Source organism: Lissotriton helveticus, chromosome 6 (assembly GCF_964261635.1).
Source record: "Lissotriton helveticus chromosome 6, aLisHel1.1, whole genome shotgun sequence".
Taxonomy (NCBI): domain Eukaryota; kingdom Metazoa; phylum Chordata; class Amphibia; order Caudata; family Salamandridae; genus Lissotriton; species Lissotriton helveticus.
Window position 1 is genome coordinate 169,998,209 of NC_136067.1, and position 27,483 is coordinate 170,025,691.

Consider the following 27,483-nt stretch of genomic DNA (forward strand, 5'->3'; position numbering starts at 1 on the left):
GACCGCCATGATGAAAATAGGTGTAGAGCAGAACTTAATTAATTTACCAGCAGATATGCATTCTGATACCAGGGCAAACGTCCGGTACACACGGGATTTAAACGTGACAAAAGAATTCAGTGTGCACCGGGGCGTTCGACAAGGGTGCATTTTAGCCCCGTTCCTTTTTAACCTATACATAAACGATCTGGAAGAGCACCTTTTAAGTACAGGAGCAGATTACCCCTATATTGGTCGTAAAGGACTGCCAGTTCTGCTTTATGCGGATGACGCAGTCCTTTTGTCTAGAACCGCCAACGGTCTTCAAACATTACTAAATTCCTTTTTTACATTCATGAAATCCCGTGATTTGAGCATAAACAACTCCAAATCTTTCGTAATGAAGGTTGGCCAAGGTAACAAAAAACTAAACCGTTTACATGTAAATGGGGTCATAATCCCTACTACAAAAACATTCTCCTATTTAGGAGTCCTGTTCGATTACCAACTGAACTGGGGACCCGTAGTCCAGAAAAAAAAAGGAGAGGTAATTAGGGCAAATGCTGCAATACTTAATTTTGCAAGAAAAATGGGCAACAGCCCTGTGGCAGCATTACTACAACTCTACCAGGCCAAGAGTGTTGCTATAACATGTTATGGCAGGGAGTTATGGGGACATGTCCCACTAGGAGCCCTTGAGATAGTAGAAAATAACTTTCTCAAAAAGATACTAAGGGTCCCTGGTGGAACAGCAAACTTCTCCGTACACGAGGAGCTAGGTGTACCATTCCTATGTGATAAAATAGCAGTAAAACCCTTAGTATGCTGGCTACACTGTTGGACAAATAGCAATGTCCCTCTTACCCAGCTAATACTGAGGGAAGCGCTAACATGGGAAAACAGGCTTAAGGTTCCTTGGCTAAGGTACCTAAGTAACTGCTTCAGGGAAATTGGGTGCCCCGACCTCTTCTTAAACCCGAATTCCATTACTAAACAGGATGTTATTTCTGTGAAGAAGGCTTTTATTACCTCACGGTACTTAGACAGGGAGGCCGGCGAAATAATGAAAGGAAGCGTACGCAAACATGTGCTATTAAAAACAACTTTGCTCATGGAACCGTACTTGTCATGGCCAATGACAAGTTACGATCGCTTCCTGCTGACAAGATACAGGCTGGACTTATTTCACTTATTGCTGGCCGTGCCAAAGGGAGCTCACCGTGGACAAGTGTTGCCGGCTTGCGGCTGCGACGAAAAGTCTACGCAAGACCTGGCACACTTTTTATTCTTCTGTCCATTTTATGTTACTCCACGGAGGCTATATCTAAAACCCTGTCTTAAAAAATTGATTTTTCCCAATTTAGACCAGCACTTTGTTACCTCCAGATGTTAGGCTGGGATTGTACCTTATTTGTGTGTAGTTTTTTAAAATTAGCACTCAAATTTAGGAAAAGTATGGAAGGTTAACTGTTCTTGCAACTGATACATTTTTAGAAAAATATTAACTTTTTTATGTCTGTAGAACAATTCTTTTTTAATATTTGAGTGTACATCTTGCCTGTTAGAAGCGGCTGTCTCTAGTTGGCAGAGGTATACACTTCTGACAAATAGGGACACACCTTTTCTAGTCAGGGCAAGGGGATCACACACTTAGATAACCCCTGCTCACCCCCTTGGTAGCTTGGCAAAGCAGACAGGCTTATCTCAGAGGCAGTGCGTTAAGCATTTATGACCACATACAGTAATAAAGGGAATACACTACAGATGGACACGACACAGTAGTATTATAAAAATAAGGATTTTTATATAGGGCTTAGCACAAGACCAAATAACGACAAAAATATACCACAATCTTAATAAATACTCTTGGAAGGAAAAATAATAGTTCAAGCGTAGTTTCTTCTTAGCACAAAGTCTTTAGTATCAAAAGCAACTCTTCTTCTTTAAAACACAGTTCTTGGCAACAAGATAACCCCCACGGAGTCACACGACGTCGAGGCAAAGTTAATCCAAAGGTTCGGCGTCGACCGCGAGGAGCGCTACGTCGAGCCCGGAGTCGCACAGACCCCCACAACACAGTACCTTGGAAAAGTGAAGCACTCGATGATCAGCGGCGTCGAGATGTCTGGCGTCGCGTCTTCGGCGTCGATCGGGCCTCGGAGTCGGGGCGATCTGCAGCGGCGTCGACCGAAGTCAGGCGGGAGCAGCGCTCACGAGATGAAGCAGGATACGGCGTCGTCGATGTCGATGTTGCAAGAGTGAGCAGCGCTCACGGCGTCGAGGGGGCTCGAAGTCGATGCGATCAGCAGCGGTGCAGACACGAGGTCACTTGGAGCTGGAGCCGAACTCACTACTCACTGGCGTTATTGCTGGCGTCGATCGGGCCCGGCGGCCGGCGTCGAGGAAGCGGGACACTGGAGCCGTTACTCACGATGTCGAGCTGGATTCGGCGGCGTCCGTCGGCGTCGAGATTGCTGGATTCTTTCAAAGGTGCTAGATTCACAAGTTCCAGCAAACAGCACTTTAAGCAGATGAAGTCCTTTAGCCCTGTGACTTCAACAGGAGACTGGCACTCTTCCAGCCCATGGAGATTTTCTTAGCAAAGATTGAGAGTACACACACAGTTCCTCTTTCCTGGTTCCTTGGCAAAAATAAAGAAGCAATGCAGGATTCCCCCAACAAACAGCACTCTGGCAGAAGGGGTAGGCAGTCCTTAGATCAGCAGGCTTCTTGTCCTTGGTTCAGGTTTCCTTGTCAGAAGTGATCTAAATTCTTATCTAAATTCTTGGTTCAGGGGTCCTTCTCTTATACCCCTTTTTGGCTTTGATCCCTTTGTCCATGAAGGGGAATTTCCCCCCATCTTGGGTTTGTTGTGGGTGTTGCCAGGCCGAAGCACCTGGCCTATTCACTGTGCAGGGCAGAGTCTTCAGCCGCCCAGCAGGAGCGGAGCCAGCATTGTCACTGGCAGGGGCAGGGCCATCAGTTGCCCGGCAGGAGGTGGGCCAGGAAAGTCCCAGGCAGGCACAGAGTCATCAGTCGCCTGGCAGGGGGGCGGAGCCAGCATTGTATCAGGTAGGGCAGGCTATCAGGAGCTACTCTTCCCCTACTCTCAATGCAAATGCCCCACTCATCCCACACTGACTCATTCAGACCTCTGGAGCCACCCAGCTCCTGTCACACGCACACCAGAACCAGCAGAGACCGGTAGACAGTTAGACAAGAAAATAGCTACTTTCTAAAAGTGCTATTTTCAAACACAGAGTCCAAAAACCATCCACACAAACGGATGCGTTATTAAACCCTGAGTTCAGGTATACCAAACTCGACATTGCACCATGCTCCCCGAGCCCGCTAGGATTATAGCATTAATAATCCTGGCAGCCCATTCTAACTGATGGAGAGCAGGTTACCTTACAATAGTGAAAAACTAATATGGCTGTAATTCACTATTAGGACATGCCAACCTTGTCAGGCTTGTCCTACCTTATGCTTACAATGCACCCTGCCCTTGGGCCTACCATAGGGGTGACTAACATGAAGTTAAGGGAAGGTTTAGGGACTGGCAAGTAGGTGTACTTGCGCAGTCTGCGTGACAGTACCAGACTGCATGTGGTCTAGCAATGGTAGACCTTCAGACATACTTTTACTAGGCCGCTCTTGTGGGTGGCACAACACGTGCTGCAGGCCCACTAGCAGCATTTGTATTTACACGCCCTGGCACTCCTGGTGCACTCTACTAGGGACTGACAGTAAACCAAAATCCAAACATGGAATTCAATCAATACAGCAATTTCACATAGGGAGCACTTGCACTGCGGCACTGATCAGCAGTGGCACAGTGCCCAAAGCATTTACCAGCAAAAACATCGTAAACAGAGGAGGCAAACAGAAAAAATGGAGGAGAGACTCATGCCAATGATGCCAGGTCTAACATTGCCTGTAACTTTTTTTTCTCATAATTATTTACAATGAATTTAATCAAGTCGTTTTTAACCTTTTTATGTAATTATGTGTCATTATATGTTTTGTATGTAATTCTTTTATGGTTGTTTCTCTAAATAACCGAATAAAGTTATTTGACTTGACTTGACTTGAATGGAGAGCTTACCAAGCAAAAGTAAATCAGCAGGAGAGAGACTGTGGCGTAAACTCCACAGCTGCCAACTTCGGACCTGGGGAACCGGGTTTGAATCTCGACGTTGGTAAAACTGTACCTTTAAAAATAAAAATAGGATGTAAATACATGACTATTGAATGTCACTAAAATGATGGCAGGAATGCTGATAAACAAAATATCCAGCAAGAGAAGCTGGAAGCTGCGCCATCGGGACTACCAGGAGGAATCGTGATCACAGAGGGGGAGTGGCAAGGAGTGACAACAGGGAATGCACAAAGAACAAAACAAAATAAAATTAACATTGCACGAAGCCTGTAAAAGTTTAAATAAACAAAAAATAACATTGCGCAAAGTGTGTGCAGGATACGCATCAGCTGTGAGGTGGAAGCACTGGTTAATGATTCATCTGGGAACCATTCAGCCTGCGCAAAGTAAAGATAACATGCACGAGCAGAGACAGGCCATCGAAAAGAAAAGAGTGCTCTCCAAGTCCCATAAATTAAAATGAAGAGTAACAGCACTTATAACAGGGGAAGTCCTCAAGGGAGGTTACGAAAATAGAAAAGGGGGGATTACTAAGTATACTAACCAATGAAAAGCAGGTATTTAGGAAGGACAGCAAGAGGAACCAATGAAAAAGAGTTTGTGCTATTAGCATTGTAAATGACAACACCTTTTATTTATGTGTTATTTTTAAAGCATATAGATAAAAGGCATTGTCAATTAAAATGCCAATAGCTTAAACTCTCGCAAATGTGAGACCTATTGCGTTTTTTCAAGCCCATATCCTAAATACAGCATGACTCGAAGAGACGGCGCAAGCGCTGCCTACGCGAGACCTAAAAAAAGGACATCTCGCTCTATCAACGGCTCACCCTGTGATTGTACCCAAAATGATGGGCACCTTTTCAGCTCCCAATATGCTGCCAGTACACATGACTTTTGCCTCAAGTAAAAGAGGGTTTTGCCTTTACTACGACTGGAAAGATGCACTTGGCAGACTGTCAGGGGTTCCACCTAGCTGTCAGCTGTGCAGTATCCCAGGGTTCCACCTGGCTGTCAGCTGTGCAGTATCCCAGGGTTCCACCTGGCTGTCAGCTGTGCAGTATCCCGGGGCTCCACCTGGGTCTCAGCTGTGCAGTATCGCGGGGTTCGACCTGGGTCTCAGCTGTGCAGTATCGCGGGGTTCGACCTGGGTCTCAGCTGTGCAGTATCCCAGGGCTCCACCTGGCTCTCAGCTGTGCAGTATCCCAGCTGGTTGGCTGAACCTACTTCTGCACCAATCTCTGACTGCACAGTGCTACAAAGAATGACCAAACAATGCACCCCTTTCAAGTCTGTTTGAATTTTATGGACCTGAGATATTAAAAAAATATCAAACTGAGAACAGATGCATTTAACACTTTTCTATAGCGCTGTTGCACTAAAGTGCACAAATGCGCTTTACATGAACTAGCCCAGCTTACATTGTTGAAATATGGAAAATCACTCTAGGCTAATATCAGAGAAGAGATCTTACTGCCCTTGGATGAAGATGAGACATTAGCCCCCCCAACTCCTCGATCTCCCAGCTGCACATGGCATTGTGCCACAGCAGATGGTGCCCAGGAGAGAGGACTGAAAGGAATGCCACATTCCACACTGGAATAGGTCTGATTCTTAGCAGCAGCCAGCAAATCACATGGGGTGAATAAAATCATTATCATACAAGGTGCGCTATAGAGTGATGTCTATCAACCACCTCTTGCCTGCTGTTCACCATCTGTGTGCATCCCCTTAATAGTATCAGGGGACCATCAAATGTAAGCCGATGACACTCCAAAACCAATATAAATATGGAAAATATGACTGTGGAGTAGGCAAGGAATGCATCAAGTGTTCTACTGGATGAAACAGAGGTTGCTGTGCTTGAAAGGGTCTTAAGGATACGAGTAGTAATGCAGAAGTATCTACCCTTAAAGGGAATTCCTGACCTCTAAACAGTTGCACTGGTGCAAGCAAAGTATCTAACATAACAATTCTTTGTGATTCCAAGCTTATCATGTCTTCTACTTTCTAGTAATGTAGGTCAGTGTCTCATGGGCCCTAGTGCAAGGAAGAAAATGCCCCTCGCCTAGCTGCTCTATGAATTATAAAATATACCATTAACAAAAATGCAGCGGGCCCCCAGGCCCCGGGGCCAATGCACCTGCTGCACCAATTGAAGCTATGCCCCTGCTTCCCTCCTGCAGCTCCAGCCTCAGAGAACTGCAGGGAAGCGACTGAAAATGATCAAAAGGGAGCACATCCTTCCCCAACTCTAACTTTCCCACCCTCACAGCATACAGACTGTGTACGTAGTTCTCTGAGGAGACCAAAAGCAAAACACCGTGTGCTGTAAAACAAGTAAATACCAAATTAATATAAAACTAGTATAAAAACTCAATACTTTTCAATGGCCTGTCTCATACTTTGGTTCTTGGTGCCAAATCTCTAAACTGGACTCTCTGGGTTAATTTCGTGTGTTGCCAATTCTACTGCTCCCATTACATCAATCTTTACTTCTGATGTTACTTTTCAAAATATTTGTAAAATTATTAAGGTTCATACTTCAACTATTACTACCAGTAACATCAGTGCTGCTGCTAGTAGAAGTATACTGACTACTAATACCTAAGTTGTGCTGCTAGCTCATGGCATACTGTGGTAATCATTCCTGTATTCAACACGCATTTGCAATGCAATAGATATTGTAATTTCCACGAGTTTGTGCTATTGGCATTGTAAATGACAACACCTTTTATTTATGTGTTATTTTTAAAGCATATAAATAAAAGGCATTGTCATGTACAATGCCAATAGCTTAAACTCTCGCAAATGTGAGACCTATTGCATTGCAAATGCGTTTGACGCTCCTTGCTGCAATTTTACATGCATTAGGAGAGAGCGTGTCCTGCCTGCAATAGCATTTATTAAAGGAAACAAGGGTCCTCAGGAATTTCATAAAGGAATAATAAACTTAAAGACCACAATCAGTACTAAAAGTCAAGTTTCCAAACCCAGCCGGGTGAGGAAATATTTAATTCAAGATAAACAAATTAGGTTGACCTGAGAGCGGTCACATATAAACATTTAGATAGGGCACAATCCTGTACCTATCCCAAGAGTAGGAAAGAAAAAATAGAGAAAGGGTAGGTGAATAGATAGAAAGTTTTTCAGGCAAAAAGGTTTGGAGCCAAATATCGCTTGCAAGTTGTTAGTCAGATATCGCAAGTTATGACATACAGTATTTACAGAATAATATACAATTCTCTTTCCTGTAATACTGTTTAAGCGTCAACGTTTCGATCCCCTGGCTCCTAATGAACCGGGATCATCATCAGGACTATTTTAATCATTGCCTGTTTTTTGTTACGAACGCCTGTGGAAGTAAAGGGAAGAAAAATAAGAGAACAACTTAAGGCATCCGCCCAAAATTTTCAGAAACATAGAGAAAATTAATTATGCTAGCGAGGTCCATTTGTGAAGTTCAATAGTCAGACCATACGTGTTGGTGCCAGATTGTGAGGCGGGACAGTCATATCTACATGCAGGTGAGGGTCAGCGTAGCCGTCGCAACTCAGTGAAGTTGTGAATTAGCGCAGTGGTCGCTTCTGGGTGGGCCAAAATTAACCAGATATCAGGCGGGTGATTAGTGGGCGATCCGAATAACCATTTATCGTGTTTGTCAGTGATCGACTGGAGGGTCTAGGCGGGATAGCCCGGTGGTGCAGCGATTGACTGTTGGAAAGTGGCACGAAATCTCATTTAATGGTTTGCGAGTCACTTACACCGGTGTCTAAAGAAGTGCTCATGGTTCTCGCGGTGCTCGAGTTATTTACTCCGATATTTAGAAATAGTGCTCGTGGGGGTAGTGAACGTCACGGTGCAAGAGGGAAACCCAAATTCAGCTATTCCATAGGTTCCTCTGCAATCCACAATCTAAGCGGTTTGGTGACTAACATACAGCTTTCTGCGTGCTGATGCACGGACCGTTGTGGGGAAAGGAACGACCTACCAGGTCTGTTTGAAATTGATGGTCAGGCGTTTGATTTGGTTAATCAGGTGCCCGGATTGCTTTGGATATCTGAAAATAGGGAGAATCAGATATGAGGCGAGGGTGGGTGACGGCGGTAATGCCTCGTTGTGAGGTATAGAAGGTCGATTTACCTTATTTAATTCGGACTGGTTCTCGAATCGAGCCGTAGCTTCAAGGGCGAATCCTCCTTAGTGCTTGGGCTCAGAAGGAGTACGATGCTCCTTTGGTAGTGGCGCCGTTTGCTGAGGGAGGCGGATAAAACAATCAATGAAGGCGGTGACCCTGATGGTTTCGAGAGATAAGCTACGTCACCTGTGGGCACATGAAGGTCTCTTACCTTACGTCGCGGTCTGGTCGGCAAAAAGACACGATGGTCTCCCTTCTCAACAAGGCAAGCGTGAATCCGCCGCTCTCGTGTTAGTGGCCAGCTTTGCCGGTTGTTAAAACTAAAAGGTAGCCAAAATAGAAAAGGAGCTCAACAGTGCGTTTACGGTAGCCATTTTGGAATGGGCTTACCGAGCCTCAAGGGAAACTGAGGGGGCCATTTGCAAGTGGCCTGGTGTGTGGGGATTTTTTAAGTGACGTGACTGTGATTCTATCCTGATCGGCGAGTGAGTGGGTGAAAAGGTTCAAGTGATTGGGCGTGCTCAAGGCAGTGGCGAATTGATCTGTAGAACTCACTCTCTTATACACATATTACTATATACAATAGAACACATATTGCAATGTTTAGTTATGCTCATCATAGGTTCGAATCTCACTCAAGGAGTGCAAAGGTTTAGGTATTCTGCTACATGTAATTCAGTTCATGGCAAAAATACCCAGAGACCGGCTCAGAGAAGGGAAGTCCAGTCCTCTGTCCGGTTTAGTCCATTTCGAATTGAATCCAACATTATTATACATTTCAGTTCCTCTCTGTTTAAGAGACTTGCCATGCTGCCTCCTCTTTGGGGTAGTTTTAACGCCTTAAGTACTGTCCAGCGGATGTCATCCTCATCATGGTTTGCATCAGTAAAATGTTCCACCAGTGGAGCGTTCGGTGTCCTGCACCTGATGCGGCATCTATGCTGGCAGATGCGCATTTTAATTTTTTGAGACGTCTGTCCCACATAAACCTTTTTACATGGGCATTCAATGAGATAAATGACATTACTTGTGTTACAATTGGTTAAGGTGTTACATCTAAACGTAATGTTGTTAAACACTAAGGTTTTACCTTCAATGGTCAAATTACACACAGTGCAACCACCACATTTGACATGTCCAACAATAGGGGACAGACCCCATGCAGCTTCAAGAGTAGAAGGTTGATTTGGAGCAGGGAGGGCTGCCCGGACAAGGTGGTCCTTTAGATTCTTACTTTTTTTGAAAGCAAAGAGGGGCGCTCAATCTCAAGGATGCCTGCGTTAATCACAGGCCAGTGTTGTAAAATCATCTTCCTCAGTTTGTTAGAGATGGGAGAGAAGGTCGTTACACATGCAATTCTGTTCATATCTTTCTTTGGGTTTGGGACAAGCAATGTTTCACGGGGACGATACCACGCCCTTTTTAATGCGTTCTTCACTACTTTCCTAGGGTAGCCCCTATCTTTTAGTTTATTGGCCAGGATTGCACTTTCTTTAAAGTAGTCCTCCCTGTTTGAGCAGTTTCTCCTTATTCTCAAGAATTGAGAGAAAGGTAACGAATCCCTCAGAGCCCTGGGGTGATTGCTGGTATATTGCAGCAACGTGTTCCTTTCTGTCGATTTCCTGAACAGGCGTGTGAGGAGTTCACCTTCATGGTGGAAAATTGTTAAATCCAAAAAGTTTATGGAAGACTTATCAGACGTTGAGGTAAAGTTGAGGCCCGAGCAATTGTTGTTCATCCAGTGTAAGAAGTGGCGTAGAACATTGATGTCAGAATTCCATAACATAAAAATGTCATCAATGTATCTACGCCACATGATGATACCGGTGAAGAAGGGGTTAGAAGGTGTCAAAATTACCTGCCTTTCTATTTCGTCCATGAATAATATGGCCAAGTTTGGAGCAAAAATAGCGCCCATGGCCGTCCCCTTTATTTGTTGATAAAAGAGGCCCTGAAATGTAAAAAAGTTTCGGGTGAGGCAAAGTTCCAAAAGTTGACAGATAAAAGTTGTTGGTATAGCATGGGGGCGTGGTCGGGTGTCAAGGACTCTCTGTATAACATGAAGAGCCGCAGTCTGTGGGATATTAGTATACAGGGACTCCACGTCCATGGTACATAAGGTGTCAGTTGTGGGGTCAAAGGGATGATGTTCGATCAAATTAATCATGGACATGGAGTCTCGTACATAGCAGGTTGTAGGCGGGACAAATTCTTTAATAAAGAAATCAACAAATGCCCCCAATGGTTCAAGAATCGAACCACATGCCGACACAATAGGGCGTCCTGGTGGCATTGTCATACTCTTATGAATTTTTGGCAATGTGTAAATTACCGGGGTCCTGGGGCTTTTTACATTTAAGTAATTGAATTCCTTCTTTGTCAGGAAGCCTTCAGACACTGCGTCTGATGTGACCTTCCGTATTAGCTCCTGAATCTCTTTGGTAGGGTTGGATGCTAACCTGATGTAATGATCCCTATTGTCCAGCTGTCTTTGAATTTCTGCTGTGTATGAGTCACGGTCTTGTATAACAATTCCGCCACCCTTGTCTGCACTTTTAATGACTATGGTGTCATTAGTTTTAAGGGAGCCAATAGCTTGTTTCTCCTTTAGTGTGATATTGTAGGGTATGAATCTTTTTTGGTGTTCTAAGTTTGAGAGGTCTTTGAGGACCAATTTTTCAAACGTAGTCACCTCTGGTGGTATCATTCCTACTGATGGTAGGAAGGTAGAGGGAGGTCGAAAAGGGGTATGCGCCTTGATTTCAGATGACGGGTGAATTTGAAAAAATGCTTTTAGTCGGATGCGTCTGAAGAATCGTAAAAGCTCAGTCTGGACTTCCATAAAGTTAGGTGCTATAGTAGGGACAAAAGTAAGGCCCTTTTTAAGGAGAGAGAGTTCATCTTCTGCTAGTATATGATGAGCGAGATTAAAGATGGGGATTGTCTCAGTTTGTGTAGGGGCACATCTTACCACTGATAATAGTTGTTCCTGGTTCTCCTCTCGCCCGGAGCGTTGAACCATCTCTGGGTTTTCTTGACCCGCCCTCGTTGTGGCGGTTCTTGCTGGCCTCTCCGTAAAAAAGAGTTGGAATTTTGGTGTGCACCCCCTCTCCTGGATGTACTAGAGCCCTCGCCTGCGTCTGAATTGTCAGATGATTCGGCGGAGGTGTCAGAAAAACCCACCAGGTTCTGTCGCCTGTTAAATCTTCCCCACGGTCTGTTGTGTTGGGGATTAGTATATGATTTGTTGGTATAAAAGTCTTTATGCAAATAAGGGTAGGTCACTTCAATGTTGTAAGATTTTATGTCTTTTTTGACCTTATTAGATTTTTTATTTTGCTCAATTCTATAAAAATCGGCCACCGTCTTATCCACTTGCTCTATGAGTTTTTTGCTTTCTGTTGTATTATTTGAATCCTCAATTTGTTTTAGAATGTCGGAGATTTCGACCTCTAGAGATTTTAATGTTTCGTTTGCAATGTCTATGCCCAATGCCAACCAGTGGCGAGAACAGGTTGTTCCTATATAACTGAAGTTCGATGTGTATTTGGGATTGTCTGTAAAAATCCCTGGTATATTCCGAACCTGGAGCCCCAGGGGAATTACTTCTGCCTTAAGGTAATCCGTCAGCATCAATACCATTAGTTGCAAACGGACCTGTTTCTTCCTTAGTTTCTCTAGTTGTTCTGGTATTGAGGTGTTAGTTTGGTTGGGGATATCAGAGTTATCTGAAAGTAGGGAAGGTCCGGAGCATAAGTGCTTGATATAGTCGTCTGTGTACAAAGGAGCTAGATTTGACATAATTACCTCGCTAGAAGAAAGGAGAAAGGAGAGAGATTTCCCCTGTGGTAGGAAGGTAAAGTGGTAAGGGGTGGGGGAGGGAGTACTAGGGGACCCAAACAAGGAAGTTTGGACGGGATGCAAACCCTTGCAAACCAGCGTTTGCGCTCAAGTGTTTTTCATGAAAACAAGGGAACCCAGTAGGTACCTCAGGACCAAGGGTCATTCACTTATTAAAGGAAACAAGGGTCCTCAGGAATTTCATAAAGGAATAATAAACTTAAAGACCACAATCAGTACTAAAAGTCAAGTTTCCAAACCCAGCCGGGTGAGGAAATATTTAATTCAAGATAAACAAATTAGGTTGACCTAAGAGCGGTCACATATAAACATTTAGATAGGGCACAATCCTGTACCTATCCCAAGAGTAGGAAAGAAAAAATAGAGAAAGGGTAGGTGAATAGATAGAAAGTTTTTCAGGCAAAAAGGTTTGGAGCCAAATATCGCTTGCAAGTTGTTAGTCAGATATCGCAAGTTACGACATACAGTATTTACAGAATAATATACAATTCTCTTTCCTGTAATACTGTTTAAGCGTCAACGTTTCGATCCCCTGGCTCCTAATGAACCGGGATCATCATCAGGACTATTTTAATCATTGCCTGTTTTTTGTTACGAACGCCTGTGGAAGTAAAGGAAAGAAAAATAAGAGAACAACTTAAGGCATCCGCCCAAAATGTTCAGAAACATAGAGAAAATTAATTATGCTAGCGAGGTCCATTTGTGAAGTTCAATAGTCAGACCATACGTGTTGGTGCCAGATTGTGAGGCGGGACAGTCATATCTACATGCAGGTGAGGGTCAGCGTAGCCGTCGCAACTCAGTGAAGTTGTGAATTAGCGCAGTGGTCGCTTCTGGGTGGGCCAAAATTAACCAGATATCAGGCGGGTGATTAGTGGGCGATCCGAATAACCATTTATCGTGTTTGTCAGTGATCGACTGGAGGGTCTAGGCGGGATAGCCCGGTGGTGCAGCGATTGACTGTTGGAAAGTGGCACGAAATCTCGTTTAATGGTTTGCGAGTCACTTACACCGGTGTCTAAAGAAGTGCTCATGGTTCTCGCGGTGCTCGAGTTATTTACTCCGATATTTAGAAATAGTGCTCGTGGGGGTAGTGAACGTCACGGTGCAAGAGGGAAACCCAAATTCGGCTATTCCATAGGTTCCTCTGCAATACACAATCTAAGCGGTTTGGTGACTAACATACAGCTTTCTGCGTGCTGATGCGCGGACCGTTGTGGGGAAAGGAACGACCTACCAGGTCTGTTTGAAATTGATGGTCAGGCGTTTGATTTGGTGAATCAGGTGCCCGGATTGCTTTGGATATCTGAAAATAAGGAGAATCAGATATGAGGCGAGGGTGGGTGCCGGCGGTAATGCCTCGTTGTGAGGTATAGAAGGTCGATTTACCTTATTTAATTCGGACTGGTTCTCGAATCGAGCCGTAGCTTCAAGGGCGAATCCTCCTTAGTGCTTGGGCAATAGCAGGCAGGACAAAGCTATTTGAGAAAATAGTGCTCCGAGTCTGTAATTAAAGCCTACTGAGTGACAACACACGTAACAGGGGGTGTCGACATGGGAGGTTACAAAATGAGACAAGGCAGTACTAAGGAGGGACTACTAAGCCTATTGACTAATGAACAGCCACATGAAAAAATATGGGCGGAGAGTGGGCGGAGCTTCAAGTCCTACCTGAATACAGCATGCCTTGAAGAGGAGCGCAAGCGTTGCTCAGGCTTGACCTAAAAGGGGCTCCGGACAAGACCTGTGATGCTATAGACCCATTTCTCTAGTAGATTGTACTGTAAAAATCAATGGGCGCATCATGTTGAGTAGAATTTAGAATTATTAGTTCCCCAGTCCAATACGGCTTTAGAAAAGTGCTTAGTACATTATATCAGTGTCTTAACCTTTATTTGACCATCAATAAGCATGCATCCCTAAAGGGGGGGGGGGGGTGTCGTACCTTTCTTTTATGGATTTGAGTAGCGCTTTCGATAGGGTGAACCACAGTAAACTCTGGAACTTTCTGTCAGAGATAGGGCTACACCAGGATTTGGTTGCTTTTCAAGGGCTGTGCACAGTGGGGTTAAAGCCGTCGTAAGGTACGGATCAGGCGGTGAATGTTCAGGTTCTTTTGCACTGGAGGGAGGTGTGTGGCGAGGCTCCGTCCTCGCACCCACCTTGTTTGCAAACCCCTGGTAAGGATATGCATAAGGTCAACTCTGTTACAATCCCGGGCCGGCTTTATTCTATGCAGACGATGCCGTCTTCCTTTCCTGCGCACCCAATGGTCTTTGAGCTTTAGTAGCAAGCTTTGTGCAATCTATGGACAGCCTCGATCTTGAGATGAATATCTTGAAAACAAAGTTTATGTTCTGTGGAACAAATCTGAGTAAAACCGCCCTAATTTGAATTAAATAAAGACACGAGAGGGTTCATAATTTCCCATAACTGGTAACATTTTTTGATTCACGGAGCACTTGGCCGGCCTGTACTCTTACTATATGCCAGCGCTTTAGCCCCTCAGTAGGGGCATTATGTGGCTTTGCCTGTAGAGTGGTCAATAAAGCAATCATGGCCCTTATGGAAGTCTATGAGTGCAAATGTTTAACAGTGCTAACCTCTGGGACAAGAGTCTGGAGCTATCCAATCTGCAAATAGAGGAGAATCGTTTTTGCTGGCGATTACTTGGCCTTCCACCATTGACTCATTTTTTCTTGCACGAGGAACAGGGCATGTCAAATCAGATTGTGGTGGACCAAACCAAGGTTGCTCTGACCACCTGTTGGATCAAAAAACATTCATCAGCCTTATGTTAGCGAAACTAAGAAGAACTTTTGATAGTATCCTTTTATCACTTTTAACTGTATCCTTGTACTATATTTTTGTTATCATTGTTGCTTATGAAATTGGTGCTTTTATGACTGTTCTTTAATAATCAAATAAAGCCAACAGATCCCCACTCCCCTTCTCACCAGGCAATTTGATGAGGGGCCCAGAGTTTCAGATATCCCACAAATATTAATTGGCCCTGTGCCAAATAGTATCCCCTCCCTAACTCCCCTCACCCCCACCCCCCATGAAGGTCCTGCGCTGCCGGGGCTGCAGACGTCGTGTTTGACGCCCCTGTCCTCTCGGTATCTGCAAATCAAGAACATTTAATGTTTTTCATATACACCGTTTGGTTCTCATCTAACGCGCTCTAATGTCCTTGAGCCAAGCGCACGCTATATAAAAGTACCCAAAAATATTTTTAAAAAGTCAAAAAGGCCACCGCTAAACATAAATAACACGAGCTTTATTTAGGTTAGCACTTACTGTTCATTGGCGTGGAAACAGTAAAAGTGCATATTGAAAAATGGTCTCTTCCGCCCTTTAGTGGTAACTAATAGTATTACAGCTAGAATGTCATTCGGTATCCTTTCTTGCAGATCATTTTTGCTACCTTTTAAATACAATGTGGTTTGAGACAAAACTATTCAACAATGTATAAGAAAAGGTCAGAGTAACAGCACATATTTTCGGCATGAATGATTTTCTCTGTCTTTGAGGATGAAAGTACTGCTTTTTACTTTGAGGATGGAATTACTACTCACTTACTGCAATCCCCAACCAGCAATGTGAACCAGGTTTTAAACTGACCTCTGACCTTGGGGATGAGAGAGACTGAGATAGGCATGGCTAAAGCCTACCTGATCGCTGATATTAAGAAAACTTAAAGACACATATTAAAGTCTTAGTGCTGAGTTGCCTAAGAGAGTCAAGAGAACTTTGAGCAATCTGCACTCAAGCTCAACCACACCCAGGTGCATATTACCAAGGGTGGCGATAGGCAATTATTGCCGGTTTAGCGGCCGTTTTCAGTCGCTAAGCGGCGATAATTCTATCGCTCTATTAGCAAGCTGTCGCTAACTGATGTTAGCGACAGCTTTTAGGCGATAGTGAGCGGTTCGGGGCCCGCTTTGCATGTCAGCGATATTTATCGCTAATGACATGCAAAGTGGGCGTATCCAACCTGTTAGCGACTGAAAGCAGTCGCTAACGTCGCTATCGCCTATTAGCAAGGCAGGCGTAGCAATGGAAATATTCCCGCTATCGCCAAAAACGAACGCCTGCTCAGACCAGTTCTTAGCCATGTTATCCAATGGGAGGTGGATAACATGGCTAAGAGTATTTCGTCGCTAATGCATGAATACCTCTGTATTCTCAGCAATATTCACGCATTTCGCCGCTATCGCTGGATATTTTAGCACAATGGAGAAAAACGTTGCTAATAGCATGTTTTCTCCGCTAACATATCCAGCGATAGGCAGCGTTAAAAAAAAATGACGCTAAGCCTATTTAGCAATAATTATCGCTACTTGTTGGTAATATGCCCCCTAATTTCTAGTACCCCTCTTCCTGGAATCCAACAATAGCTGGATTCCAGGAAGAGGCAACGTGGTTACCAGGGGAGGTGTAGTACCACTTGATTAGCACAATTTACAACAACCTTGTATGCTTTTATTGATTAATTAGTTTTGTTTGTATTTTTCTGTAAGATTAAAAGTACTTTCTTTATATAAAAAAAAGAAAAGGACTGCACTACATATAATTGTGTCTGTTGTTCGATTATCTCTGTGAGAAGCCTGTGAATGCTCACCCTCATTAACCTGGGCGCCCAGTGCAGAAAGGTTTGCTGTTCGCCCAGTCGGTAGAGCCTTACTCTGACAGGACCCAGGAGACCAGCGCCAACCAACCCATGGGGGACGAGTAGCTCATGTGAAGCTTCCCCATGGACCCCCAAATGTGGTCTGACACACAAACAAAAAACACGAGAAATTCAATGAAAAAAAACAACTATTGCAGTGTTGTTATGATTCCAAAACAAAAATTAAAACTCACTGAGATTTGTCTCCTTGGGAGGTCATGCAAAAGGAGGATTACTGACGCTCGTTTCAACTACAATGAACCGCAGGTTAGGAAAGATTAATTGTATTTCTTCTGCTACTATTACATTCTTATCACAATCATTTTAATGCCACAAACACAAGTATCGCTCAAGACAGGGGCGTAACACAGGCCCCTGCAGCCCACGCGGTGCGGGGGCGATGCTCCAGGGGGCCCCCTCGGCACTGAACTCTGTCCGGAGAGCTCCTAGTTGAGACCGGAGGGGGCCCCTCTACATACCTTGCGGGGAGGCCCCCTCAATTTTCGTTACGCCAGTGGCTCAAGAGTTGGAATATGAATTGTCAAATCAAATAGAGGAGCTAAAAACGGATTTTGGTGTGCTATGGGGGGGGTGATTTTAACTGCAAACTGTGTCCTCTCTCCAAACGGGGTGCCTGCCATTTAGTAACGGGGGATATAGGAGGTAGTTGTCATTTTAACCATAATCCCTGTGGCAACATTTTAAATTCAATTCTGTCAAAATGTTCCCTCTTTCTTACTGTGGACCTTATTAACTTAAATGGAATTGGTTTGGTAACATACATTGGGAGATACCAAGGTACTTTAATTGATTTTATTGCTTTTTCTGAACATTTTAAACCCCACTCCATGATTTTTACTATCCATAAAATGCATTATAGTGATCACTATTCCTTTTCTCTAGAATTGGTGACTGCATCGGCTGTTCAACCCGCACCTGTTAGATCGTGTCCACTAATGCGGAAGTGGTCTACTATAAATCCTGATTGGGTTTTATACAAAATTTTAACAACTAACTTGATCCAAGACCTAGATTGCCTGGAAGACACTATAAACCCTTTAGTCATGGTTAGTTCCTTTGAGGCAATAACAGAGACTATAAATATTGTCTTAACCCATGGATACTCACAAACTTTCTCTCGGGGGCCAAATTTACAGTTTGGTTTGTGTCCGAGGGCCGCACTGGTGGGGGCGGGGTCAGTGGGGGAGGGGGCGGGGCTAGAGCAACAAAAAAAACTGACCATGAGGTTGATCACAGGTTCCTGCAGCAGACGGCTTCGTCCACTGAGCAAGCAGACCCGGCATACACACATCTCTCTCTCTCTTTCTCTCTCTATCTCTCTCTCAGTCTCCCTCCCTCTCTCTAGCTCTCTCTCTCCCTCTCTCCCTCGGTTTCAATCCCTCTCACTCTCTCTCACTCCCTATCACTCCCTCTCCTCTGTCTCACTCACTCTGACTGTCTCCCTCACTCCCTCTCTCTCTCTCTCCCTCTCTCTTCCTCTCCCTCTCTCTCCCTTACCCTCCCTCCCTTTCCCTCCCTGTCCGTCTCCCTCCCTTTCACTCACTCTCCATCTCCCTCCCTTTCCCTCCCTCTCACTCCCTATCTGTCTCCCTCCCTTTCCTGCCCTCTCCGTCTCACTCCCTTTCCCTCCAGCTCACTCCCTTTCCCTCTCACCCCCTCTCCGTCTCCCTCCCTTTCACTCCCTCTCCCTCTCTTTCCCTCCCTCTCACTCCCTCTCCATCTCACTCCCTTTCCCTCCCTCTCACTCCCTTTCCCTCCCTCTCCGTCTCCCTCCCTTTCCCTCCCTCTCCCTCTCTTTCCCTCCCTCTCACTTCCTCTCCGTCTCACTCCCTTTCCCTCCCTCTCACTCCCTTTCCCACCCTCTCACTCCCTTTCCCACCCTCTCACTCCCTTTCCCTCCCTCTTCGTCTCCCTTTCTTTCCCTCCCTCTCCGTCTTCCTTTCCCTACCTCTCCCTCCCTCTCACTCCCTCTCCATCTCCCTCCCTTTCCCTCCCTATCACTCCCTCTCCCTCTCTTTCCCTCCCTCTCACTCCCTCTCCATCTCCCTCCCTCTCCCTCCCTCTCACTCACTCCCTCTCCCTCCCTCTCACTCCCTCTCCATCCCCCTTCCTTTCCCTCCCTCAGTCATTTCACCCTGCCTGTGTGTGCCCGGGCTGAGACAGCTACCGGGCACACACACACACACACACACACACAGCCGCCCCGAGCACTTCACAGGTCTTTAAAAGACCATTTGCATGTTAATGAGGTGGTGTTGTATTTCACCTCTTCTTAGGTCTGCAGCTTTACTCTGGCTATCGCTAGGATCTCCCGGCCCCCACAGAGCAGCAGAGTCTCTCACGCTGCTGCAGGTACGATGTCTCAAGGTCCGCGGCCTGCCAGGGAAGGCTTGCCGGGCCGCTGGAGGCCAGCGGGCCGTACTATGAGTCCCCATGTCTTAACCAAAAAACCTAGGTCCAGGCCAATGAGCAATAAAAGGTGGTTTAATGATGATTGTACTGCTTGCCACAATAACCGAATTAAGACATTGAAAATAAAGCCCCGAAATCCATTAGAGGTTAAACAGTCTCACCTTGCATATAAACAGGTGCTTGAGAAACGCAAGCAAGAAATTAGAAATGAAGCTGGGGAACAACTGTATGTTGCATGCAAGAGGAAGGACTCCAAACTTTTTTGGCAAACTGTTAACCAGGATTATTTTAACGGGCCTAATACTGGTAGAATTGATGTGGCAACAATGCCTGAGACTTGGGTTGAACATTTTTCAGGTCTCTATAAACTTGAGAGTGATCCTGTCTTAAATACTAACATCAATTTTGGGGCAACAACCATGGCAACCCTGACAATAGATTAAGTAGATAGGGCTTTAACCCAGACAGTGAGAAATAAGGCCTCTGGCCCTGACGGAATACCGGTGGATCTTTTTCTTAGCCAACACATCCCTCTGGCTCCCGCTCCTAACAAATATTTTAAGTTGCTATCTAGCTCAAGGACCGCCTGTTTCTTGGAGATCCGTGACAATAGTCCCCATCTTTAAAAAAGGCAACAGGGCGGATCCCAAATGTTATCAGCCAATATCTTTATTTGACTGCAGCTGTAAGATCATGGGCAGAGTAATCCTAGAAAGATTGGCGGCCTGGGTAACAGAGAACGGCAAGTTCTCTGATATCTAATATGGCTTCAGGAGAGACCTGGGCACAGTAGAACAGTGCCTCAATCTGCACCTGGTCATAGGTAAATATACTTTAGCTAAGACAGGATCCTTTTATTAGGGTTTATGGATCTGACGTCTGCCTTTGAGTGGGTGCAGAGAGGAAAGATCTGGGAGAAGATGCTGCTAATGGGCATCAAACCAGCAGTGGTACATTTTTTAGCAGCTATGTACATGGATGCCACCGGGAGAGTTCGCAATGAAACAGGTTTGTAACTCACTGACTCCATTAAGATGAATTGCGTGGTTCGCCAGGGCTGTATGCCTGCCCCATTTCATTTTTATTTTGTCTGAATATAAATGATTTAGACACGTTTATTACTAATGGGTATGTGGCTGCCCCCAGATAGGCAGAAGGTTGTTACCAGCCTTATTATATGCAGACAATTGTGTTTTAATGTTCAGAACTGCGGTGGGATTGCAACAGCTTTGAATTAGTTTTAATAATTTTATTTATGACCTTGGCCTTAAGACAAATGTAGCTAAATCTCATGTCATGGTGGTGGGTAAGCCACCTACAATTGTAAAGGCATGTTTTATAGGCAGTAAGAAATTGCTTCATGTGCCTACCTTTTCTTATTTAGGAATTCTTTTTAATTCAAAAAGTGCTTGGCTTCATTTACTGGAGGCCAAGACTAAGGGTTTTAATCAAAGTCTGGAGGCTATTTTTAGATTTGCTAAAAAACTAGGCTCACGTCCACTAAAAGTAATTATTGAAATTTATAAGGCACACACTTGTTCTGCTACCCTATATGGGGCTGGAGTCTGGGGCATTTGCAATACTCTAGCCATACAGAGTGCTGGGAATTCATTCTTGAAACGTCTGTTGACTGTGCCTACAAGCATCCCTGCTACTATGTGTCATAGTGAACTTGGCGTGATCCCCTTGTCCTTCCGTATACACATTGCGCCCTTATTACTGTAGTATAATATTTGGGCCAAGGAGGAAACAGCCTTGAATCGTGCCATTATCACAGATTGCTTAAAACTAGAGCGGGTGAACAAAATACTCTTATGTCAAAGCCCAGTTAAAGAACTTGGGCTTGTCGGATTGCTTCGACAATCCTGAGAATATTGTTTAAACATCAAGGGCAAAGTTGAAGAGAGATTTTTTGGCATACTCCAATATGGAAAGAGACATCCAGGAGGGGGGGGGTGAGGGGAAAGGGTTATTGAGCATTCTCTACTAGTTTGTTTGTTAGGTATTGAGCCCTACCTTTCCTTTTATTTTAACCATGCTAAATTATATTATCTTATAAGGTTTAGGTTTGGAGCCTCCCATTTACTGGTCGCATACCCGCGGAATGCATTTTCTGAGGCTAGCTTGGATGCATGCCCATGTGATTCAATATCCATACAGAGCACGTTGCACTTTATGTTTTTTTGCAAACTTTATACGAACCCACGGCATCTCTTCTTAATGCCTCTTTTAAAATTGCTAAATATAAGAAAATGTCAGGCTGCCTGAATGAATGGTCTTAACAATGCCTTCCTTTACCATGGAGGTCTTTACCTTGTAATTTCGTAGTAAAGACATGACTGGTAAAGGGATATGTGGAGTAAAGATCACACCTCAGCCCCCCACCCCAAGCCCTAAAAACAACCTCAACCCTATCACTTAATCTCCCTGTGCCTTACAAAAATGAATGTGTCCTTGTGTAACACAACTGGTACTCATTCATGTAAAGTGCTCTGAAACCCGATACCTTCGGGTCAAGTTCGTGCTATATAAAACTCTGAAAAAACCCAACCTTCATGAACCTTAAAAACAACCCTGACCCCATGAGCCCTAAAAACAACCCGAACCCCTCCGAGCCCTAAAAACAACCCAACACCCGAGCCCTAAAAGCAATTTGCCCCGAGCCCTATAAACAACTTGTCTCCCCAGCCCTAAAAACAACTCCACCCGAGCCCTAAAATAACCCAGACCCCCCCCGCCCGAGCCCCAAAAACAATCCCAATCTCCTCTGAGCCCTAAAAGCTACCCTCCACCATGAAATAAACGAACCCCCTACCCTTCCAAAACCTGGTCCCAACCCCACTTACCAGACCGCGTCCCAGGGCACCCTCTCCGGATCCTTCCTCTTCCTTAGCCCGCCCATCTGCACCTACACCGCGCACAGCCTTAACCACGCATATGCATGGTTAAGGCATACGCGTGGTTAAGGCAAGCGTGGTTCTGCTTGCGGAGAAAAGGCATACGTGGCTCAACACGCGTTGTAAAGGCCATTTCACACGGTAAAGTGCTTGAAAAGAACATCTGACTTTTCTGCCTATTGGAAATGTGCCCTCCTTGCAGGGTCCCTCGGGATTTTTTGCCTTTTTATTGTACCCTATGTTTGCTGACAGCAGAATTCTGTGCACCTTATTCATGCTAACCAGGGGTAAAAGATTATATGAGAGAGGAACGCATGGTTAAACCATGTGCGCCTCTACAACCCTGCCCGAACAACAAATGAGTCTTACCAAAGCATTCCTTTACCATGCATGCCTTTACTACGCATGCCATTACCACACAATTTTGTGGTAAATGTATGAATGGTAAAGAGATATGTGTGGTAAAGATCACACCCCAGCCCCCTGCTATGAGCCCTAAAAATAATTCCGACCCCCCCCCCCGAGTCCTCCAAAACAACCCAACCCCTGCCTGAGCCCCAAAAATCACCCCAACCCCCAAGCCCTAAAATAGTCAAGACCCCGAGCCCTAAAACAACCCTGATGCACCTGGGTCCTAAAAATTACCCCCTCCCCCTAAGTCCTCCTAAACAACCCGACCCCTGCCTGAGCCCTAAAAATCACCCCAACCCCCAAGCCCTAAAATAGTCTGGACCCCAGAGCCCTGAAAACAATCCGGGGCAACAACCATGGCAATCCTGACAATAGATTAAGTAGATAGGGCTTTAACCCAGACAGTGAGAAATAAGGCCTCTGGCCCTGATGGAATACCGGTGGATCTTTTTCTTAGCCAACACATCCCTCTGGCTCCCGCTCCTAACAAATATTTTAAGTTGCTATCTAGCTCAAGGACCGCCTGCTTCTTGGAGATCCGTGACAATAGTCCCCATCTTTAAAAAAGGCAACAGGGCGGATCACCCCTCATCAGCCAAGAGAGGTTGACTCCAGTGGCATGGAGAACACGGTACCCATGTCTGGACATACCTGTTCCACTCGGGAGGACAAATGCAAAAAGTACAACCGATAGACGGAATGCTGAACAATGTCAAATATTCACCCCCAGGACAGAGATATGGACCTAAATCCATCATTCCATCAATGCCATTCCAGTTTGCACTCAGCCATATGCAAATGAGTTTTGACACTGCTCCCCGTGATAACAGTCAAGCCATAACTGCCAGGCCAGGGGGACTATGAGGAGCAGGGTCAAGACTGATTTGCATATGGCTGGGTCCAAACTGGGGTGGCGTGGTGAGCAAAAAAACTATGGATTAAACCCAGATCTGAGACTGGGGGTGAATGTTTGCATTGTTCAGCATTCCGTCCATCATCTGTTCTTTTTGCAACTTTCAATTGGGTGCAGATATGAAAGTCATGGTTAGTATCTGAGGAATTGTAATTTAAAATCATTTTAATGGCGAATTCTGATTTTAAGTCGCAATTCTGAAAATGCCACTTTAAAAAAGTTGGCAGTTTATTGTCCTAACCATTTGGTGTCCTAACCATTTGGTGCCTGGGTTAAATTGGTAGGTGTGGTTGGCAGTTGTCTTTTGCGTTGTCGCAGGGATTCTGCTCCTACACAGAACTGTGCATAGAGACTTAGAAACTCAGTGAATTAGGGTGTACCAAAACTCACCTCAGTATCCAAAATCCCCTACCAGACTAGCAATCAGTGTTTCATTGGTTCTTCCATACTCCCAATGATTAGACAACCCAGAACATGGACTTAGAACACCTCAGGTAACGTGGAACACATGAACACTCTTTCGTTATACTAACATACCAATCCAGAACGAGGAGTAAATGAAGACATGTGCAAGATTGAAATATTTATTTCTAATGCTGTGTTCTCAGGCGCAGTATCTTAGCTAATACAAGCAAACATATTATAAGCAACAAGGTTATCAGCATAGTTACTAGTCCATAAAATACAGAGGGAGAAAGCATGTTAAAATGCTAAAGGGAAGAAGACTAAATGTCACCTCAGTCTTACCCTCCCTTGCTAGTATATATTATTATATCTAAAGAAGGTCTCTTTGGGTTTTAGAAGGGCGGCCCCATACCTCTGGTCTTAGTAGAAAGGGATCACATCATCTTCTACACCAGCTCTCTGCATGCGAATATTCATCAAGTGTGTGTGCATGCTCTGCGCAGTGCATTATTAAACGCGCCAAAAGCCAGAGTTGGCCACAGCTGCATATGTGTTATGTCTAGGACGTGCGCTGATCAGACCAAACAACAACCACTGTGTTGAAATAACCTTGAAGGCCTCGGCACTCACTGTTCAGACATAGCTTACCAAGCAAAGCTGATACTATAGGAAAACATATTATTCTCGTGTGAAGCAAAATATTCTACTAGGCTTAAAGCATTAATAACAATATGTGCCATGTGCAGAAGCAGCAGAAAGGAAAAAATGGCGTTTAAACTTCTAATAAGCTCATCCTAACTTAACACAGTGTGAAGGCAAAGCCTATCTACATGACACCCTCCCTTGATTGGAGCACGGATAGATAAGATAAGATAAGATAAGGGGCAAATTTTAGGAATGCGTCAGCTCAAATTTGCACAAGGTAAAAAAAAAATTAAAAAAAAATTGTCTTTTAAAATTCTCATAGTCAACTAAATTTAGTCATTGGCCGTAGCAAAGTCAATAGGCCTGAGGCAGAGAAAATGTTTATAGAGGCTAGAATTTTTTTTTTTTAAATGTTCGATGTCCAATAAATGACCTCGGTTATGGGAGAGAGAAGCGATGACATATCTCATCCTAACATTGAATATGCAAAATATGCAGCAACAGCCTCCAACAGGAAGTCACTGTTCTCATCCGAAAATAGTTCAGCCATCCAATTTAACAGTGGGAAAGAACATACATGCTCTTCAATTACCGGAGCCTCTAGCACCATCAGAGGATAACTCAGTAGGTTTTCAATTAAGCTGTGTGCCAAGAAATCTTGCGCAGCTGCAAACACATTCCAATGACCCAGTATTCCAGGCATTGCTGCAAAGGCCATAATCCCTCCATCAGAACAAAGCAATTCATGAGCAACTAAGGAGCTCATGAGCTGATTATAATCCACATCGGGAGACACCGTATTGCAGAGACACAAATCCAGGACCCAGTCGAAATCGCAACTCAGGCTGAAAGACAGGCTGGACACATGTAAAGTAGGAAAATCGAAACAATAATCCATAAGCTGCACTCAAAGTTGCAAGAGGCAGCGCTCCATAGTACTCAAGCATTCGGTTGCGAAACAGCGCCAGTCGTGATAGCTCGTCTCGAAACACAGGACGTGCATCCCTGAATGACAGAAAGCAGGGAAGACACCGAATATAGTTTGAAAAAAAGTCACAAGGCCACTGCTTATAAGTTTGAAAAAGTGGGCCAGCCCCGTTGTGGAGGATGCATTAAAGATATTGTGAATTAATTCACCGAAAGGCAAAGGCAAGTCAGTATTTAATAAAGCATGCACCTCTGTGCGGGTGTTAGCCACGTGAAGGACGAATGTCTCACGAGCAGATGTGAGGACAACTTCTTTCTGGGACAATCGAGCTCTTCTGCGACTCATCTTGTTGAACTCTGCTTTCAAGGTCGGAATCGTGGGCCAGATGGAAACATCAAGCTTCCCATGCGGGGGAGGATACATTACATTCTTATAGCAAACTACACGTTCACTGACGGTAACTACATAAGCAATTCCTTTTATTAGCCCACAGCAATCTTCATTGTTCAAAAGTAAATAACTCCCGTTTGCCAGTAATGTGAATGTGGGCACGATAGCAGGCACCGGTGCACCTTTCAAAATACATGCTAAATTCGGCTCATTCTGGTTACAAGGGCCATGTAATTGGATAAGTCTGCACATCAATGAGTGATCCGGTGTTTCAGTGTAATCTTCACCATTCAAATAAACTTCCTTACCCTCCCAAGGCACCTATAGGTAAATGGAAGCGACCAAGCTTCATGGAGATAAGCACTTCCAAGAGGTTCATATCTACCAATTGCAAAGTACTTCATACACCCTTCGAACTTGAACAGAGGGAACGGGAGAGTTATTAACATGTGGATAAGCCACGTTGCTGAATTGGCCTCCGCCACAGACAACGGTAATGGTTCTAACCTTTCAATGTGTAACATAGAAAATTATGCATCTTTCATTGACAGCAAACGCTGCTTATCAGTCAAATTAAACGGGGCAAACAATGATGACGTGTTCATGCAATGCCATGGCACTTTGCCAGCTTTCAACGTTTGCAAAGTCCATGCAAACTGCATAATGGAACGCAATTGATTTTGACCATGGTACAAAACAGACACTTCATCCTGCACAATATCAACAACAGACGATACAATATTGTCTAACGTGTAAATGCGGGAAGAAAGCGTATTAATGCTGTTATCTACAACTGCTAGCACTTTCTCTAAATTAGCCTGATCTATAGCTCTAATGCGGGTAGCCGCCTCAATCTGGGACGTCTTCCAGACTTCGTTGTAAATAGCATATATCCATCTTTTAGATCTGCCATTAGCCGGGCCCTTTATAAAATCATTCAGATCAACATCATCAGTCAGTTTAGATAAATGTAGTTTAACCGACGTCAAAGTGGACTGTTTGAGCCATTTCTGACATAATTTGCCTACAGAATAGGTAATAACAGAATGGCCACTTTCAAAACGGGGATCCACCCTGACCTGTGTAAAGCCTTGAGCCAAACCCAGAAAACGATGCTGGCAAGAATCAGCACTTCTGTGCCAGAGCAACCAACCCTTAGGATCCAAACTGGATATGTTAAAGGAAGAATTCAGCAACAGAGTTGTTAACTCTCTGATAGAAAATTTTGTAGCATTATTCCAACAGGAATATTCTTCTAATTCAGGAAAAGAAGGAGCATGTTGTCTGTGAAATTGTAGAATTCAAGAACAACATATGGTTCGGAATGAGGCATGCACGGTGCAAAGCCTCAGTGCCTTGCACTTGCCAGCTTTTAGAACCCCAAACTGATTTAAGGTCAATCGTATCCTTCCACAACTCGTAGCCACCAACAGCTAACTGGTCTAGACAAGACTTTGAATACAATAATTTAGTATCGGTAAGTCTAACTTTGGATGTGGACTTTTTGGTCATCTTAAAATAAAATGCATTGGGATTTGACTGATTACAATCAGTAAAATAAGTGAACCTTTTCAAAAAGGAAGCAGAACTGCCTTGTATAGGAGCTGGACAATGCTCCCATTGTGTATAATTTACAGTGTTCCTCCTGG

The 27,483-nt window shown here is 44.5% G+C and overlaps 1 protein-coding gene across 2 annotated transcripts in view; it reads right to left on the reverse strand.

The window, feature by feature from the left end:
• The window catches only part of FAM167A (family with sequence similarity 167 member A), a 332,782-nt gene that overhangs the window by 288,427 nt on the left and 16,872 nt on the right, over window positions 1–27,483 (reverse strand). The window contains exons 2-3 of one of the 2 annotated variants that reach the window (XM_078647571.1): window positions 14,744–14,904; window positions 4,088–4,193 (exon numbers count right to left, since the gene is read on the reverse strand). The gene's annotated coding sequence lies outside the window, so the exon portion shown is untranslated. The remainder of the gene's footprint in view (window positions 1–4,087; window positions 4,194–14,743; window positions 14,905–27,483) is intronic. The other variant, XM_078647572.1, reaches the window with a different exon arrangement.